Raw genomic sequence first — 18,407 nt, 5'->3', positions numbered from 1 at the left:
CAATTTGACTCCTTCCTCCTCCAGTTCAGCAGAACCTCCTAGCTTAAGTCAGTTTATCCCTTCCTTTTCCAGTTTAGCAGGACCACAGAGATAAGTCAGTTTATTTCTTCCTCCTCCAGTCCAGTAGGACCTCAAAGCCAAGTTTGATTTCTTCCTACTCCACTTTAGCTGGACCTCCAAGCTAAGTTCCCCAGGACCTCAAAGGTAAGGAAGTTTTATTCTTTCGTCCTCTAGTTTAGTAGGACCTCAGAGATTTCAGTTTTATCCCTTCCTCCTCCAGTTTAGAAGGAAATCAAAGTTGTCAGTCTTATTCGTTCACCCTCCAGTTTTGCAGCTCTTCAAAGCCCCATGAGTTTGATTCCTTCCTCCTCCAGTTTAGCAGGACCTCAAAGCCAAGTCAGTTTTATCCCTTCCTGATCCACTTTAGCAGCGCCTCAAAGCTAAGTTAGTTTTATTCCTTCTCCTCCAATTTAGCAGCACCTCAAAGCTAAATCAGTTTTATTCTTTCCTCCTCCAGTTTAGCAGGACCTCAAAGGTAAGTCAGTTTTATTCCTTCCTGCTCTAGCTTAGCAGGATATCAAAGCCAATTCAGTTTCATTTCTTCCTCCTCCATTTAGCAGGACCTCGAAGTTAAGTCAGTTTTATTCCTTCCTCCTCCAAATTATTAGGCCCACAAAGCTAAGTCAATTTTATCCCTTCCTCCTCCAGTTTAGCAGAACCTCAAAGCTAAGTGAGTTTTATCCCTTCCTTCTACAGTTGAAGAGGACCTCAAAGCTAAGTCAGTTTTATCCCTACCTCCTCCACTTTAGCAGGACTTCAGAGCTAAGGCAGTTTTATCCCTTCCTCCTCTAGTTTAGCAGGCCCTCAAGGCCAAGGGAGTTTTATTCCTTCCTCCTCCAGTTTAGCAGGACCTCAAAGGTAAGTCAGTTTGATTCCTTCCTCCTCCAATTTATTAGGCCCACAAAGCTAAGTCAGTTTTATCCCTTCCTCCTCCAGTTTAGCAGCACTTCAGAGCTAAGGCAGTTTTATCCCTTCCTCTGCCAGCTTAGCAGAACCTCAAAGCTAAGTGAGTTTTATCCCTTCCTTCTCCAGTTTAGCAGCACCTCAAAGCTGAGTTTTATTCCTTCTCCTCCAGTTTAGCAGGACCTCAGAACTAAGTGAGTTTGATTCCTTCCTACTCCAGTTTAGCAGCACCTCAAAGGTAAGTCAGTTTTATTCCTTCCTCCTCCAGCTTAGCAGGACATCAAAGCTAATTCAGTTTTATCCCTTTCTCCTCCAATTTAGCAGGACCTCAAAGCTAAGTAAGTTTTATTCCTTCCTCCTCCAGTTTAGCAGCACCTCAAAGTTAAGTCACTTTTATTCCTTCCTCCTCCAAATGATTAGGCCCACAAAGCTAAGTCAATTTTATCCCTTCCTCCTCCAGTTTAGCAGAACCTCAAAGCTAAATGAGTTTTATCCCTTCCTCCTCCAGTTTAGCAGGATCTCAAAGCTAAGTCAGTTTTATCCCTTCCACCTCCAGTTTAGCAGGACAACAAAGCTAATTCAGTTTGATTCCTTCCTCCTCCAGTTTAGCAGGACCTCAACGCTAAGTAAGTTTTATTACTTCCTCCTCCAGTTTAGCAGGACCTCAAAGGTTAGTCAATTTTATCCCTTCCTTGTCCATCTTAGCAGGATATCAAAGCTAAGTCAGTTTTATCCCTTCCTCCTCCAGTTTAGCAGCACCTCAAAGGTAAATCAGTTTTATTCTTTCCTCCTCCAGTTTAGCAGGACCTCAGAGCTAAGTCAGTTTGATTCCTTCCTAATCCAGTTTAGCAGCACCTCAAAGGTAAGTCAGTTTTATTCCTCCTCCAGCTTAGCAGGACATCAAAGTTAAGTCAGTTTTATTCCTTCCTCCTCCAATTTATTAGGCCCACAAAGCTAAGGCAGTTTTATCCCTTCCTCCGCCAGCTTAGCAGAACCTCGAAGCTAAGCGAGTTTTATTCCTTCCTCCTCCAGTTTAGCAGGACCTCAAAGGTAAGTCAATTTTACCCCTTCCTTGTCCATCTTAGCAGGATATCAAAGCTAAGTCAGTTTTATCCCTTCCTCCTCCAGTTTAGCAGCACCTCAAAGGTAAATTAGTTTTATTCTTTCCTCCTCCAGTTTAGCAGGACCTCAGAGCTAAGTGAGTTTGATTCCTTCCTACTCCAATTTAGCAGCACCTCAAAGGTAAGTCAGTTTTATTCCTTCCTCCTCCAATTTATTAGGCCCAGAAAGCTAAGTCAGTTTTATCCCTTTCTTCTCCAGTTTAGCAGGACCTCAAAGCTAAGTCAGTTTTATCCCTTCCACCTCCAGTTTAGCAGGACATCAAAGCTAATTCAGTTTGATTCCTTCCTCCTCCAGTTTAGCAGCACCTCAAAGCCAAGTGAGTTTTATTCCTTCCTCTTCCAGTTTAGCAGCACCTCAAAGCTAAGTCAGCTTTATTCCTTCCTCCTCCAGTTTAGCAGCACCTAAGTCAGATGTAAGTCTTTGCTCAACTGGAGGAGGAAGGAATAAAACTGACTTAGTTTTATTCCTTCCTCCTCCAGTTTAGCAGGACCTCAAAGTTGTCAGTTTTATCCCTTCCTTCTCCAGTTTAGCAGGACTTCAAAGCTAAGTGAGTTTTATTCCTTCCTCCTCCAGTTTAGCAGCACCTCAAAGCTAAGTGAGTTTTATTCCTTCCTCCTCCAGCTTAGCAGGACCTCAAAGTTGTCAGTTTTATTCCTTCCTCCTCCAGCTTAGCAGGACCTCAAAGTTGTCAGTTTTATCCCTTCCTCCTCCAGCTTAGCAGGACCTCAAAGTTGTCAGTTTTATCCCTTCCACCTCCAGTTTAGCAGGACATCAAAGCTAATTCAGTTTGATTCCTTCTTCCAGTTTAGCAGGACCTCAAAGGTAAGTCAGTTTGATTCTTTCCTCCTCCAGTTTAGCAGCACCTCAAAGCCAAGTGAGTTTTATTCCTTCCTCCTCCAGTTTAGCAGTACCTAAGTCAGCTGTAAGTCTTTGCTCAACTGGAGGAGGAAGGAATAAAACTGGCTTAGTTTTATTCCTTCCTCCTCCAGTCTAGCCAGACCTAGGAGCTATTAGACCTTGTTGAACTGGAGGAGGAAAGAATAAAACTGACTTAGTTGTATTCCTTCCTCCTCCAGTTTAGCAGCACCTCAAAGCTAAGTCAGTTTGATTCCTTCCTCCTCTAGTTTAGCAGCACCTCAAAGCTAAGTCAGTTTGATTCCTTCCTCCTCTAGTTTAGCAGCACCTCAAAGCTAAGTCAGTATTATTCCTTCCTCCTCCAGTTTAGCAGCACCTCAAAGCTGAGTTTTATTCCTTCTGCTCCAATTTAGCAGTACTTCAAAGCTAAATCAGTTTTATTCCTTCCTCCTCCAGTTTAGCAGGACAACAAAGCTAAATCAGTTTTATTCTTTCCTCTTCCAGTTTAGCAGCACCTCAAAGTCAGTTTTATTCCTTCCTCCTCCAGTTTAGCAGCACCTCAAGGCTAAGTCAGTTTGATTCCTTCCTCCTCCAGTTTAGCAGGACCTCAGAGCTAAGTCAGTTTTATCCCTTTCTCCTCCAGTTTAGCAGGACTTGAGGGCTATGTTAGTTTTATTCCTTCTCCTCCAGTTTAGCAGCACTTCAAAGCTAAGTTAGTTTTATTCCTTCCCCCTCCAGTTTAGCAGGACCTCAAAGCTAAGCCAGTTTGAGTCTGTACTCCAAGAGTTTAGCAGTACCTCAGAGCCAAGTCAGTTTTATGCCTTCCTTTTCCAGTTTAGCAGGACCATAAATGATAAATATGTCAGTTTTATCCCTTCATTCTCAGTTTAGCAGGACCTCACAGATATGTCTGGTTTATTCCCCCCGCTTCAGTGTAGCAAGACCTAAAAGCCAAGTTAGTTTTATGCCTTCCTTTTCCAGTTTAGCAGGACCTCAAAGCCAGCGCAGCTTTATCCCTTATTCCTCTAGTTAAGCGCAATAATCCAAGCTAAGTTAAATTCCTTTATTCTCCAGTTTAGTTGGACCTAAATTTAAAATTCTTAAATTTTGTATAGGTTAAATAGGTCAAATTTTTTTAAAACAAATTTATATTCTACTCCATTTTAGCAGGACCTCTAAGTCAGTTTTAAACCTTCCTAGTCCAGTTTAGCAGAACCTCAAAGCTAAGCCAGTTTGAGTGTGTACTCCAAGAGTTTAGCAGTACCTTAGAGCCAAGTCAGCTTTATGCCATCCTTTTCCAGTTTAGCAGGACCATAAATGATAAATCTAAGTTAGTTTTATCCCTTCATTCTCAGTTTAGCAGGGCCTCGCAGATAGGTCAGGTTTACTCCCCCTTACTTCAGTCTAGCAAGACCTAAAAGCCAAGTCAGTTTTATGCCTTCTTTTTCCAGTTTAGCAGGACTATAAATGATAAATGTAAGTCAGTTTTATCCCTTTATTCTCAGTTTAGTAGGACCTCAAAGCCAACTCAGTTTTATTCCTTATTCCTCTAGGTAAGCACAATTCTCCAAGCTAAGTTAGATTCCTTTATTCTCCAGTTTAGTAGGACCTAAATTTAAAATTCTTAAATTTTTATAGGTTAAGTAGGTCAAATTTCTTTTAACTTAAATTTATATTATACTCCATTTTAGCAGGACCTCAAAGCTATAGTTTTAGGCCTTCCTCTTCCAGTTTAGCAGCACCTCATAGCTTAGTTAGGGTTCATTCCTTCCTCCTCCAGCTTAGCAGGACCTCCTGGGTAAGGCAGTTGAGGACATATCCCATCATCTCTTCCTCCTAGGAAGGAGTAGATTTTGGGCTACTCCTTTCTCCTAGGAGGAAGAGATGGTGTGAGTCCTCAACTGCCTTACCCAGGAGGTCCTGCTAAGCTGGAGGAGGAAGGAATGCAGGGTGTTCTTTATTAGGTATTTAGTGAAAGAGGAGATAAGGGTGTGTTAGGAAGCCACTATTAGCAGGGAGAGCAGAGTGGTGCAGGAGGTAAGAGCTCTGGCCTGGAGAGCCCAGGGTTGGGGGTTCTAGTCCCACCATTGGGGTCTGGCTCTAAGAAAATGAAGGTTTTTAGATAAATTTAAACAAGGGAAGGAGGGGAAGAGAGTGCTAGGTTTGTTTTCTCTTTATCTTTTTAAAAAACTAAGTTAATTTCATTCTTTCCTCTGGCAATTTAGCAAGCCCTCATGGCTAAGTCAGGTTTTTTTTTATTTCCTCCTTCAGTGTAATAGGACCTCAACAGCACTTACTTTTATTCCTTATTCCTCCAATTCTGTAATAACTTAGAGTTTTATTCTTGCTTCCTGCAGTTTAATAAGACCTCACATCTACATGAGTTTTATTCCTTCCTCCTCCACTTTAACAAGAGCCTGGGCAGTTTGATTCCTTCCTCCTGCAGTTTAGCAGCATCTCAAAGCTAAGTCAATTTTATTCCTTCCTCCAGTTTAGCAACACCTCAAAGCTAAGTGAGTTTTATTCCTTCCTCCTCCACTTTAGCAGCACCTCAAAGCTAAGTCAGTATTATTCCTTCCTCCTCCAGTTTAGCAGCAGCTCAAAGCTAAGGCAGTTTTATTCCTTCCTCCTCCAGTTTAGCAGCAGCTCAAAGCTAAGTCAGTATTATTCCTTCCTCCTCCAGTTTAGCAGCAGCTCAAAGCTAAGTCAGTATTATTCCTTCCTCCTCCAGTTTAGCAGCACCTCAAAGCTAAGTCAGTTTTATTCCTTCCTCCTCCAGTTTAGCAGCACCTCAAAGCTAAGTGAGTTTTATTCCTTCCTCCTCCAGTTTAGCAGCACCTCAAAGCTAAGTCAGTTTTATTCCTTCCTCCTCCAGTTTAGCAGCACCTCAAAGCTAAGTCAGTTTTATTCCTTCCTCCTCCAGTTTAGCAGCACCTCAAAGCTAAGTCAGTTTTATTCCTTCCTCCTCCAGTTTAGCAGCACCTCAAAGCTAAGTCAGTTTTATTCCTTCCTCCTCCAGTTTAGCAGCACCTCAAAGCTAAGTCAGTTTTATTCCTTCCTCCTCCAGTTTAGCAGCACCTCAAAGCTAAGTCAGTTTTATTCCTTCCTCCTCCAGTTTAGCAGCACCTCAAAGCTAAGTCAGTTTTATTCCTTCCTCCTCCAGTTTAGCAGCACCTCAAAGCTAAGTCAGTTTTATTCCTTCCTCCTCCAGTTTAGCAGCACCTCAAAGCTAAGTCAGTTTTATTCCTTCCTCCTCCAGTTTAGCAGCACCTCAAAGCTAAGTCAGTTTTATTCCTTCCTCCTCCAGTTTAGCAGCACCTCAAAGCTAAGTCAGTTTTATTCCTTCCTCCTCCAGTTTAGCAGCACCTCAAAGCTAAGTCAGTTTTATTCCTTCCTCCTCCAGTTTAGCAGCACCTCAAAGCTAAGTCAGTTTTATTCCTTCCTCCTCCAGTTTAGCAGCACCTCAAAGCTAAGTCAGTTTTATTCCTTCCTCCTCCAGTTTAGCAGCACCTCAAAGCTAAGTCAGTTTTATTCCTTCCTCCTCCAGTTTAGCAGCACCTCAAAGCTAAGTCAGTTTTATTCCTTCCTCCTCCAGTTTAGCAGCACCTCAAAGCTAAGTCAGTTTTATTCCTTCCTCCTCCAGTTTAGCAGCACCTAAGTCAGCTGTAAGTCTTTGCTAAACTGGAGGAGGAAGGAATAAAACTGACTTAGTTTTATTCCTTCCTCCTCCAGTCTAGCCAGACCTAGGAGCTATTAGGCCTTGTTGAACTGGAGGAAGAAGGAATAAAAACTGTCAGTTTTATTCCTTCCTCCTCCAGTTCAACAAGGCCTCACAGCTCAGACAGTTCTACCTTCCTTTTTCAGCTTTGTAAAAGATCTCACACCTACATGAGTTTTATTCCTTCCTCCTCCAGTTTAGCAATACCTAAGTCAGCTGTAAGTCTTTGCTAAACTGGAGGAGGAAGGAATAAAACTGACTTAGTTTTATTCCTTCCTCCTCCAGTCTAGCCAGACCTAGGAGCTATTAGGCCTTGTTGAACTGGAGGAGGAAGGAATAAAAACTGTCAGTTTTATTCCTTCCTCCTCCAGTTCAACAAGGCCTCACAGCTCAGACAGTTCTACCTTCCTTTTTCAGCTTTGTAAAAGATCTCACACCTACATGAGTTTTATTCCTTCCTCCTCCAGTTTAGCAGCACCTCAAAGCTGAGTTTGATTCCTTTCTCCTCCAGTTTAGCAGGACCTCAAAGCTATATCAGTTTTATTCCTTCCTCCTCCAGTTTAGCAGTCCCTCAAAGTTAAGTCAGCTGTAAAGCCTGGTTAAACTAGAAGAGGAAGGCATAAAGCTGACTTAGTTTTATGCCTTCCTCCTCCAATTTAGCAAGACCTCAACGCTAAGTCAGTTTTAGTCCTTCTTGCTCCAGTTTAGCAGGACCTCAACGCTAAGTCAGTTTTAATCCTTCTTGCTCCAGTTTAGCAGGACCTCAACGCTAAGTCAGTTTTAATCCTTCTTGCTCCAGTTTAGCAGGACCTCAAAGCTAAGTCAGTTTTAATCCTTCTTGCTCCAGTTTAGCAGAACCTCAAAGTTAAGTCAGCTGTAAAGCCTTGTTAAACTAGAGGAGGAAGGCATAAAACCGACTTAGTTTTATGCCTTCCTCCTCCAGTTTAACAAGACCTCAAAGCTAAGTCAGTTTTAATTCTTACTCCAGTTTAGCAGGACCTCAAAGCTAAGTCAGTTTTAATCCTTCTTGCTCCAGTTTAACAGGACCTCACAGATCAGTTTTATTCCTTCCTCCTCCAGTTTAGCAATCCCTCAAAGCTAAATGAGCTGTAAGGCCATATTAAACTAGAGGAAGAAGGCATAAAACCAACTTAGTTTTATGCCTTCCTCCTCCAGTTTAGCAGGACCTCAAAGCTAAGTCAGTTTTATCCTTCCTTCTCCAGTTTAGCAGCACCTCAAAGCTCTATCAGTTTTATGCTTTCCTCCTCCCCTTTACCAGGACCTCAAAGCTAAGTCAGCTGTAAGAACATACTATATTAGATAAAAAAAGGAATAAAAGTAACTTACATTTGAGGCCCTGCTAAACTGGAGGAGGAAAGAATCACACTGACTGGCTCAGAGGTGCTGCTAAACTGGAGGAGGAAGGAAAGAAGGAGTGAGTTGATTTTATTCGTCCCTCCTCCAGTGGGGCTGGACCTCAAAGCTAAATCAGCTGTGAAGTCTTGCTAACCTTTAGGAGGAGAGATTGAAACTGATTTTAGCTGTGAGGTTCTGCTGAAGTAGAGGAAGGTATAAAACTGACTTAGTTTTATGCCTTCCTCCTCCAGTTTAGCAAGACCTCAAAGCTAAGTCAGTTTTAATCCTTCTTGCTCCAGTTTAGCAGGACCTCACAAATCAGTTTTATTCCTTCACTTTATTCCTTCTTGTTCCACTTTAGCAAGACCTCAAAGCTAAGTCCACTGTGAGAGCTTGCTAGACTGGGGGCAGAAGTAATGAAACTGAAAATAAAACTATTTTATTCCTTCCTCCTCCAGTTTAGCTGCACTGCAAAACTAAATCAGCTGTAAGGCCTTGATCAACCAGAGGAGGAAGAAATAATGATTAAGCCTGGAGGACCACAGGGTGTAGCCAGAAGTTCACGACTAAATTAATTTTATTCCTTCCGCCTCCAGTTTGGCCAGATCCTCAAATCTAGGTTAGTTGTATTCCTTCCTCCTCCGGCTTTGCCTGAACTCCTGGATAAGTCAGTTGAGGATGACATCATCCCTTCTTTCTTGGAGGAAGAGATGGTGAGAGTCCTTCAACTGACTTACCTATGAGGTCCTACTATGCTGGAGAAGGAAGGAATCTGATATTTATTTATTAATTTTTTCTTTATTTTAATAAATTAAAATTATTTAATTTAATAAAATATTTTATTTAATAAAATAGTTAAATAATTACATTTATTTAATAAAATTAATTTGTAAATTGCATTAATTTTTTATTTCATTTAATAAATTTAAATTAAAACAATAAATTAATCTTTATTAAGCCTTTTTATGCAAGTAAACCCAAAGGTATGCTAGGGGAGGAGGGGCGGTGGGGGAAAGGCAGAGTGGCACAGGAGGGAAGAGCCTGGCCTCTTGAGCCAGCGGCTGGGGGTTCTAATCCCACCTTGGGCTTGTGGTTGTGAAAATAAAACTTTGGGGGAATTTAAAAAGGCAAGGAGCGGAAAAAAGTGCTCTGTATGTCTTTCCTCTCTATCTCTCTCTGGGGAAAAAGGAAAAAACTCCTACCAAAACTTACCTTGGGGCTGAACGGACGATTTCATGTAAAATCAGAGCGAACTCCAACACTGTCACCTAAAGAAAACATGCAAAGGGGATAAAGTTGCTGTGTTCTTCCCCTCTTTATCTTTGTCTTCCACTTTGGGGAGAAGAAGGGCTTGGCTGTAACTCAGAGCACAGTCACCTTTGGGCTAAAGCTGTTTGTCCAATTCCAGTACAGAAAATCTCCCTCAGTGGTTACCTAAAAGAAAAATAAAAGGTGTGGCAGGCGATTCAGAGGGAAGAAGTTCCAGACTCCTTTAGGGCACATCCAGTTTGCTGCTGCTTCTTCACACAGCAGTAGACCTAGGAATAAACAAGTCCTCGGGAGTCACTCACCTTATTGTCTTTCTCTGGAGGAGAGGGGTTCTTCTCCGTCATGAAATCTCACACCTTCTGCCAACGCCGATTTGTACACGCATCTGACCGAATGAACCATTCAGCCTGCGAAAAAAGAGAAGAGTCATGAAAACGCATCTTAAAGACAAGAGGATGAGAGCCTTCTCGGAACGAGTGTTTCTTTTCTGAGATCCCAGGAGCCGGGACCCCGCTTTTGCTAAAAAAAACCAACCGAAGATTTGGCGAGAGGCGATCTGCAACCGCTTTCGACGGACGAGTTCAAGCCGGCGGCTCGGGGCAGCTTTACGATTCCCGTGGAGACGGGCGGCCGAGAACCCGAGACTCTCAGGGCCCGGGCTCCTCGGAGGACAGTGTTGTATGTCAGCAAATGGCAGGATGCTAGCCACTGACCAGTGGTAGACTGAGCGCTAAGGAGAGTACTACAGAGAGAGAAAAGACACGATCGGCGCTCTCAGGGAGATTACACGGCGGCGCAAACGCAGGGGCGGCAGTTGTGAGTGCTGAGTGGGAACGAGAAGAAGACAAACTGGGGAAGGTCTCCTGGAGAAGTGGGATATGAGAAGATGGGGAGCGCTGCCCGACTGAGCCCCCAGCCCAGGCTGTTTGGTTCAACCTGGCAAAGCCTGAGAACCGTACTGCCTCCATTTTCCTAGCTGTAAAATGGGGCACGGGGAGGGGGGGAGATTAGAATAATACTTGGGGTGACGTTGTTTTTTGTGGAAAACCGGGATATCACCCCGGGTTTAAGTGCCGCCCTGCTTCCTGGTGGGCGGTCCCGGCCTGGTGGCGCGACCCCCTCTCGCCCTCCGTCTGTAGAAGCAGAAGATGCCAGGACTCGGAACCTCCTAGTGTTGCCGCCTCCCTTCCCCGCTGTTAATTAGAAAACGGGAGCGGAGATAATGCCCCTCCTCGGCCTTGGAGTCCTGGGTTTTACAGACCTCCTTTTCCATTGTGGGCAAACAACCCTCTGTCACTGACCTGTTCCCGGCCTGCTCTTCCTCCTCGTCATCCTCCGCAGCCGGTTTTAACCCGATGACACTGTCTCTCCTGCTCTCTCTAGGGGGGCTCACTATAGCACCCCACCTCCAAGCTCAGGAGAAATGGGGGAAGAGTGGGACCGCGCCTCACTCTCCACTGTCGCATCCTCTCCATCTCTTCCCTTCCTCTTCTTCCCAGGATAACAGCAAACAGGTTGCCCGGCATAGAGAGGAATGGGGGTGGGAGCTGGGAGAGGGGGACGTTTATCCGAGGCGGGATTTGAAACAAACATGCAGTACCGGGCGCGATGGGGTGGGGAGACCGAAGGGGCCGCAGAAGAAACTTGCCGCAACTAGAGTGAGTTGAACCCGTGTGGGAAGAAAGGACGTTTGGGGTGGGGAATCGGCGTTTTCTCAGAGAGGAAGGATGAGCGAGGGTTCGGGGACGAGCCCAAGCTAGGACGAGAGGTGATGAGGAAAACTACGGCACGCTGGAAAAGAAGGCAGACGGAATGAATGACGGCGTTTTGAGCACAATTATGTTTGCGTGAACCGTTTCGAAGAGCAGGATCCTCTAAGTGAAATAAAGAAAAACTTCTCTTCCCTGGACGCTCACATCATCTGCCTCTACCACCCACTACAGCTCCTGACCTTTCTACCCCGCGGCCTCCCTGTCTCTCACCTCACCGACGTGACTCACGCTTATCCGACTGCAAGTTTCTGACCAGTCGCTCTGCCTGTGGTATTGTACTTTCCCAAGCGCTTAATACAGTGCTCTGCACACCGTAAGCACTTAATAAATACGTCTGAATGAATGAAGAGGCCTCTCAAATGGTCTTAATGAGCGTCTACTGTAGGCAGAATTACTATAATGAGTGCTTGAGAGAACAATGCAATTGGTATATGTAATAATACAGGCAAATCGGGATGGAAGTAATAATAATAATGATACGGGCATTTGTTAAGTGCTTATTATGTGCCAGGCACTATACTAAGCGCTGGGGGCGGTTACAAGCAAATCTGGTTAGACATAGTCCCTGTTCCACTGAGCTCAAGGTCTCAATCCCCATTTTACAGATGAGGTAACTGAGGCCCAGAGAAGTGAAGTGACTTATCCAAAGTCACAGAGCAGACAAGTGGCGGAGCCAGGATTAGAACCCATGACCTGACTCCGAGGCCCGTGCTCTATCCACTACGCCACGCTGTTTCTCGGTACTTAATATGTGCTTAACAGGCTCCCAAGGGCTCAACAGTTTCGCGATTGTCAGTTCATTGTGGGCAGGGAATGGGGCTACCAACTCTGTTCTGTACTCTCCCAAGTGCTTAGTACAGTGCTCTGCACACAGTAAGTGCCCAATAAATACGATGAATCGCCAAGCATTCTTTTCAGCGCTGGGGTAAACACAAGATGATCGGGTTGGACAAAGAACTCAGTCTACTGTTTTTAGCTCTGAAGGCCTCCCAGTTAGTCATTTGTATTTTGTGGGTGTTTACTGAGTGCAGGCCACTGTACTAAGCGTTTGGAGGAATATGAGAGTCACATTCCCTGCCCACAACAACCTTCGGGGGTGAGAGGCAGAAGAGGAGCCAACAAAAGAGGCTGAAAAAGCTCAGCTAGAGGGCTAGGAGGATGTTCTTGGATTGTGAGCCCTCTGATGGAAAGGAACCGTATCTAAGTCTCACCGGTATGCTCTCTCCGAGCGTTTAGTACAGTGCTCTGCACCCAGTAAGCGCATAATCGACACGGCGTAGTGGATAGAGCACGGACCTGGGAGTCAGAAGGTCATGAGTTCTAATCGCCGCTCTGCCAGTTGTCTGCTGCGTGACCTTGGGCAAGTCACCTCACTTCTCTGGGCCTCGGTTACCTCATCTGTAAAATGGGGATTAAGAGGGTGAGCCTCAGGTAGGGCTGGATGCGAAGCCAGGTCCTTCCGACTCCCGGGCCCGTGCTCTACCCACTAGACCACGCCGCCTCCTCTCCAAACCGCCACGCCTGTGGTTCGAGTGCACCCCTCATCCAGGGAGCGGTTGTACTGTACTCTCCCAAACGCTTAGTACAGTGCTCTGCCCCCGGTAAGCGCTCCACGGCTACTTGTTTAGTTTTGCTCTCTCCCCCGTTTAGACTGTGAGCCCGTTGTTGGGCAGGGATTATCTCTATCTGTTGCCGAATCGTACATTCCTGGCACTTAGTACGGTGCTCTGCCCACAGGAAGTGCTCAATGAATACAACTGAAAGAATGAATATCACTGATTATTGATTATCATATCAGCAGTCTCCCTACCTTCAACCTCTCTGGCATCAGTCCACACTGCACAGTGCCGCGCCCATCGTCTTCCCGGAATGTCGCTCAGCACAAATCTCTTCGCTCCTTCGAAAACATCAAACAAAAACTCCACTGAGCATTTGGGTTGGAGGCTATGAGGAACTGTATGGACGACAGAGCCCGACCAGCCCATCGCAGAGAGCGGCGCCGCCTAGTGGGTACAGCCCGGGGCCCGGGAGTCGGAAGGACCCGGGTTCTAATCCAACCACCACTCGTCTGCCCGAGGACCGTGGGCAAGTCATTTCACTTCTCAATGCCTCAGTGACCTCATTTGTAAAATGGGGATTGAGACTGTGAGCCCCACGTGAGGCAGGGACCTGATTTACTTGTATCCACCCCAGCTCACAGTACAGAGCCTGGCACATATATCTTCATCACCCTATTTATTTTGTTTAATGAGATGTACATCACCCTGATTCTATTTATTTGCCATTGTTTTTATGAGATGTTCTTCCCCTTGACTCTATTTATCGCCACTGGTCTTGTCTGCCCGTCTCCCCCGATCAGACTGTAAGCCCGTCAAAGGGCAGGGACTGTCTGTCTGTTGCCGATTTGTCCATTCCAAGCGCTTAGTACAGTGCTCTGCACATAGTAAGCGCTCAAAAAATACTGTTGAATGAATGAACATAGGAAGCGCTTAAACAAAAACTCAGCATTGGATTTAAAGCTGTCCATCCCCCTGCCCCCTCCTACCTCCCCCCCTTCTCTCCTTCTCCACCCCAGCTCACACACTCCGTTCCTCGGGTGGAGGTTCCGCTAACCTCCTCTCCGTCCCTCCATGTCTCGCCCGTCTTGCCTCCGACCCCTAGGCCTCGTCCCGCCTCTGGCCTGGAAGGCCCTCCCTCCTCAAATCCCACAGACAATCACTCTTCCCTCCTTCAAAGCCCTACTAAAGGCTCACCTTCTCCAGGAGGCCTTCCCAGACTGAGCCCCCCTTTTCCTCTGCTCCCTCTCCCCTCCCCATCGCCCCGACCCTCTCCCCTTGCTCTTCCCCCCTCCCAGTCCCACAGCACTTATGGACCTATCCGTCATTTATTTATCTGTATTTACGTCTGTCTCCCCCTCTCTAGACTGTAAGCTCATTGTGGGCAGGGAATGTGTCTGTTTATTGTTCGACTGTACACTCCCAAGAGCTCGGTACAGTGCTCTGCACACAGGAAGCGCTCAATAAATACGACTGAATGAATACTACTATTTCTATGGGCCAAGCACTGTGCTAAAACAGCACTGGGGCGGACATCTGCGGGGAATTTGGTGCCGGCGGCAGCCACGTCCGAACTACTAGGCACCCGACTCCGAAACGAACCGACGGGGCCCGGGACTGTCGGGAATCTCCCCTGCCCGGGAAGGATCTGGGAAGTTCGGGAAGTCAGTGGATCAGAGCCCTCCTCAAAGGTCGGTCACTAGCGCCCACGCTCTGCTGTTGGCATCGGCTGTGGTCTTGAACGGCTACTTCTTCACAGACAACTCCCTGCACGGAGAGTCTCCGCTTCCTCAGCTTTTAAGCTGTACGGCTATATTAAAGTCACCAGGAAAAACGCTACTTCAATTAACTGAAGTTCGAGAGTCAAAACCCTTAATTACAGCTTCTGGAAAGCGCCTGGCAAAATTATTTACCCTGAGCTGGAAGTCTTATATTTTCCTCCCGCTTCACACCCACGCTCAAAGAGAACAATCCCTTTCTCTTGAGACGTTCTGTCCCGAAAGCCTCCTCTCGGCAACGTATCCGTGTTCTCGACGGGCCAAAACCATCGTCGGAGTGATCCTCTGCAGGATTACCGCTGATGAAATTGGAGGTCATTAAGACTATCCTGGAACTACTATAAAGTGCAGTCGACGCGTTATTTTGATTTCCGGCCTAACCTTCAAGTCGACCGAACTATAAATATTCCATCTTTATCGAGTCTCTGTAAACCGGCGATTCCCTGCCTCTCGGTACGGTTGTTTTCCAAGTTAGTATTAATCACCGGAGCTGTTTTGTGTTTCAGCGTAAAAATCAACATGGCTGATTTTGTTTAAAAACTGCTTGGCTTGCAAGTTCAATATTAAAACCGTTGCACATGTTTAAAGAATGAATTCTGGATGCTCCCGTCACACGGCCCGCTAAACGCCGGACGACGAGGAGAATGAACATCGCGCTCTCCATTTCGTCCTCGTCCTTGGCCCTGGCCACTGTCCGGTCGTTCTGACCCGCTCTGTCGAAGGCTGACCGCAGCCTCGACGTCCATCCCGACAGGATTCTCCCCTACCATCGCCACACTACGCCGGACATGCCCAAGACTCTCGTCTGGAAGGAACTCGTCCTCTCAAAGAAATCCAAACATCCCTCAGTAATAATAATAATAATAATTATGGTACTCGTTACTATGTGCCCAGCCCTATTCTAAGCACTGGGGTAGATACAATTAATCAGATTGGACACAATCCCTGTCCCACATGGGGCTCACATTCTTGATCCCCATTTGACAGGTGAGGTAACTGAGGCCCAAAGAAGTGAAGTGACTTGCTCAAAGTCACGCAGATGACCGTGGCTTAGTGGAAAGAGCACGGGCTTGGGAGTCAGAGGTCATGGTTCTAATCCTGTCTCTGCCACTTGTCAGCTATGTGATTTTGGGCAAGTCACTTCACTTCTCTGTGCCTCAGTTACCTCATCTGTAAAATGGGGTGAGCCCCACGTGGGACCCCGGTGCTTAGAACAGTGCTTGGCACATAGTAAGCGCTTAACAAATACCATTACTATTATTTTTATTATGTGGTGGATTCCAGATTAGAACCCAGGCCCTTTTGACTCCCAGGGCCATGCTTTTTCGCTAGGTCAGGGTGCTCTCGGGGGGCCACCATCTTGGATAGTCAATCGATCAATGGTACTCGAGAAGCAGCATGGCGCAGTGGAAAGAGCACGGGCTTTGGAGTCAGGGCTCATGAGTTCGAATCCCAGCTCGGCCACTTGTCAGCTGTCTGTGGGCAAGTCACTTAACTTCTCTGTGCCTCAGTTCCCTCCTCTGTAAAATGGGGATTAAGACTGTGAGCCCCACGTGGGACAACCTGATTCCCCTGTGTCTACCCCAGCGCTCAGAACAGTGCTCTGCACATAGTAAGCGCTTAACAAATACCAACATTATTATTACTTATTGAGTGCTTACTGAGTGCAGAGCACTGCACTAAGCACTCAGGAGAGTCTGACAGAGCACAGAGTTGGCTGTGCTGGTTGGTACATTCCAAGGGCTTAGTACAGTGCTCAGGACACAGTAAGCGCTCAATAAATACGATTGAATGAATGAATGAAACTCCACCTGGGCGGGAGAGCTTGCACAAAAATATGTCTGGGCACCAAAGGGCTAAAGTCAGAGAGGATTGTTTCAAATACAAAATTAACCTTTTCTGGATCATTGAACGGAGGGTCAGAAAGGGCTGGGGATGATTCTTTTTTTTTCCCTGGAGACTTTTAGAAATCACATCCTCGGACTCCCAAGCCCGCGCTCTTTCCACTAAGCCACGCTGCTTCTCAGGCCTGGCAGTCAGAGGACCTGGGTTCTGATCCCACCCCCGCCACTTGTCTGCTGTGTGACCTTGCGCACGTCACTTCTCCGGGCCTCAGTTCCCTCATCTGTAAAATGGGGATTAAGACCGTGAGCCCCGCGCGGGGCAGGGACTGTGTCCAACCTGATTAGCTTGTCTCTATGGCAGCGTGAAGAACGGCGCAGGGCACATAGTAAGGGCTTAACAGATACCATAGAAAAAGAGAAATATGATGGGGGCTGGGGAAGATCCACGCGCAGCCCCCTTCCAAGGCCGGGAGGACGGAGCAGGATGTCGGAGGCTGTGGGGATGCTGACCATCTGCCGGGGGTGCAGGCACTCGTTGCCCACCACGGACCCCCATCCTGTACGGTTAAACCTCCCCTTCTGCACACCCTCTACCCCTCCCCCGGTGACTCCCCGCCAGCTCAGAGCCAGCTCTCTGCAGAAGCTCTCCTCTCCTCCCACCATTTTCCTCCCCGCTGCATCGCCCACGCACTTGAGTCTGTACCCCCAAGCACCACCCTCATTCCCCGTCAACATTCAGGGCGGATCAAGTAGCGGGGCTTAATGGAAAGAACCCGGGCGTGGGAGTCGGAGATTATGGGTTCGAATCCCGGCTCTGCCACTTGCCGGCTGTGTGACTTCAGGCAGGTCAATTCACTTCTCTGTGCCTCAGTTCCCTCATCTGTAAAACGGGGACTAAGACTGTGAGCCCCACCTGGGACAACCTGATTCCCTTGTATCTACCCCAGTGCTTAGAACAGTGCTTGGCACATAGAAAGTGCTTCAAAATACCATTATTATTATATCTTTAAACTCAGTGGCTCCCCTCTACCAGGCCCCCACCATGCCAAGAGGAAAGACAACGATTCTCCCAACTTAGCAAGCATGAATGAAGGTGGCGGAGTCAGAGGTGTCAACAGGAGATCCTCGACAACATTGAGGGTATTTACTGAGCACTTACTGTGTGCGAAGTAAAAATAATAATTATGGTATTTGTTAAGCGCTTACTATGTGCCAGGCACTGTATTAAATGCTGGGGTAGATGCAAGCAAGTTGGGTTGGACACAGTCCCTGTCCCACATGGGGCTCACACTCTCCATCCCCATTTTGCAGATAAGGGAACTGAGGCCCAGAGAAATGAAGTGACTTACCCAAGGGCACACAGCAGACGAGCGGTATTAGAACCCATTACCTTCTGAGTCCCAGGCCCGGGCTCCATCCACTGAGTCGTGCTGCTTCACTACTGTGTCAAGCACTTGGAAGAGTGCAAGGGAAGCAAGATACCTGCTCCCCTAAAGGCAGGGATCCAGTTTACCAATTCTATTGTATTCTCCCAAGCGCTTATTCATAATGATAATAATAATATTTGGGGTATTTGTTAAGCACTTACTAAGTTCCAGGCACTGTACTAAGCACTGGGGTGGATACAACCTCACCAGGTTTAACAGAGTCCCTGTCCCACATGGAGTTCACAGTCTTAATCCCCATTTTACAGATGAGGGAACTGTGGCACAGAGAAGGTAAGTGACTTGCCCAAAGTCACACAGCTAAGTGGCAAAGTCAGGATTAGAACCCATGTCCTATGACTCCCAAGCCCATGCTCTTTCCTTTAAGCTTAAGCGCTGGGGTGGATACAAGCAAATCGGGTTGGAAACAGTCCCTGCCCCACATGGAACTCAGAGTCTCAATCCTCATTTTACAGATGAGTTGAACTGAGGCCCAGAGAAGTGAAGTGACTTGTCCAAGGCCACACAGCAGACAAGTGGTGGAGCCGGGATTAGAACCCAGGTCCTTCCGACTCCCAGACCCGTGCTCTAACCACTAGGCCGTGCTGCTGGGTCCATAGTAAGCGCTCAATAAATACTGTCGATTGATTGAACCCCTGCCCTTGGAGATGAGCACCTTCGTTCTGACTAGGACAGGGTAATGCCAATGGGGTTCCACAGAATCATTTCCAGCCGGATCCTAGCGTCCAT

The 18,407-nt window shown here is 46.7% G+C and overlaps 1 protein-coding gene across 1 annotated transcript in view; it reads right to left on the bottom strand.

Annotated features, from left to right (window-relative positions):
• RAI2 (retinoic acid induced 2) overlaps positions 1–18,407 on the bottom strand; it is a 132,024-nt gene that overhangs the window by 4,282 nt on the left and 109,335 nt on the right. The window contains exons 2-4 of the mRNA XM_039914154.1: positions 12,866–12,952; positions 9,586–9,690; positions 9,227–9,448 (exon numbers count right to left, since the gene is read on the bottom strand). The gene's annotated coding sequence lies outside the window, so the exon portion shown is untranslated. The remainder of the gene's footprint in view (positions 1–9,226; positions 9,449–9,585; positions 9,691–12,865; positions 12,953–18,407) is intronic.

Source organism: Ornithorhynchus anatinus, chromosome 15 (genome assembly GCF_004115215.2).
Source record: "Ornithorhynchus anatinus isolate Pmale09 chromosome 15, mOrnAna1.pri.v4, whole genome shotgun sequence".
NCBI lineage: Eukaryota > Metazoa > Chordata > Mammalia > Monotremata > Ornithorhynchidae > Ornithorhynchus > Ornithorhynchus anatinus.
The sequence above is the reverse complement of the archived record's forward strand: the minus strand, read 5'-3'. Positions and strand labels throughout refer to the sequence as shown.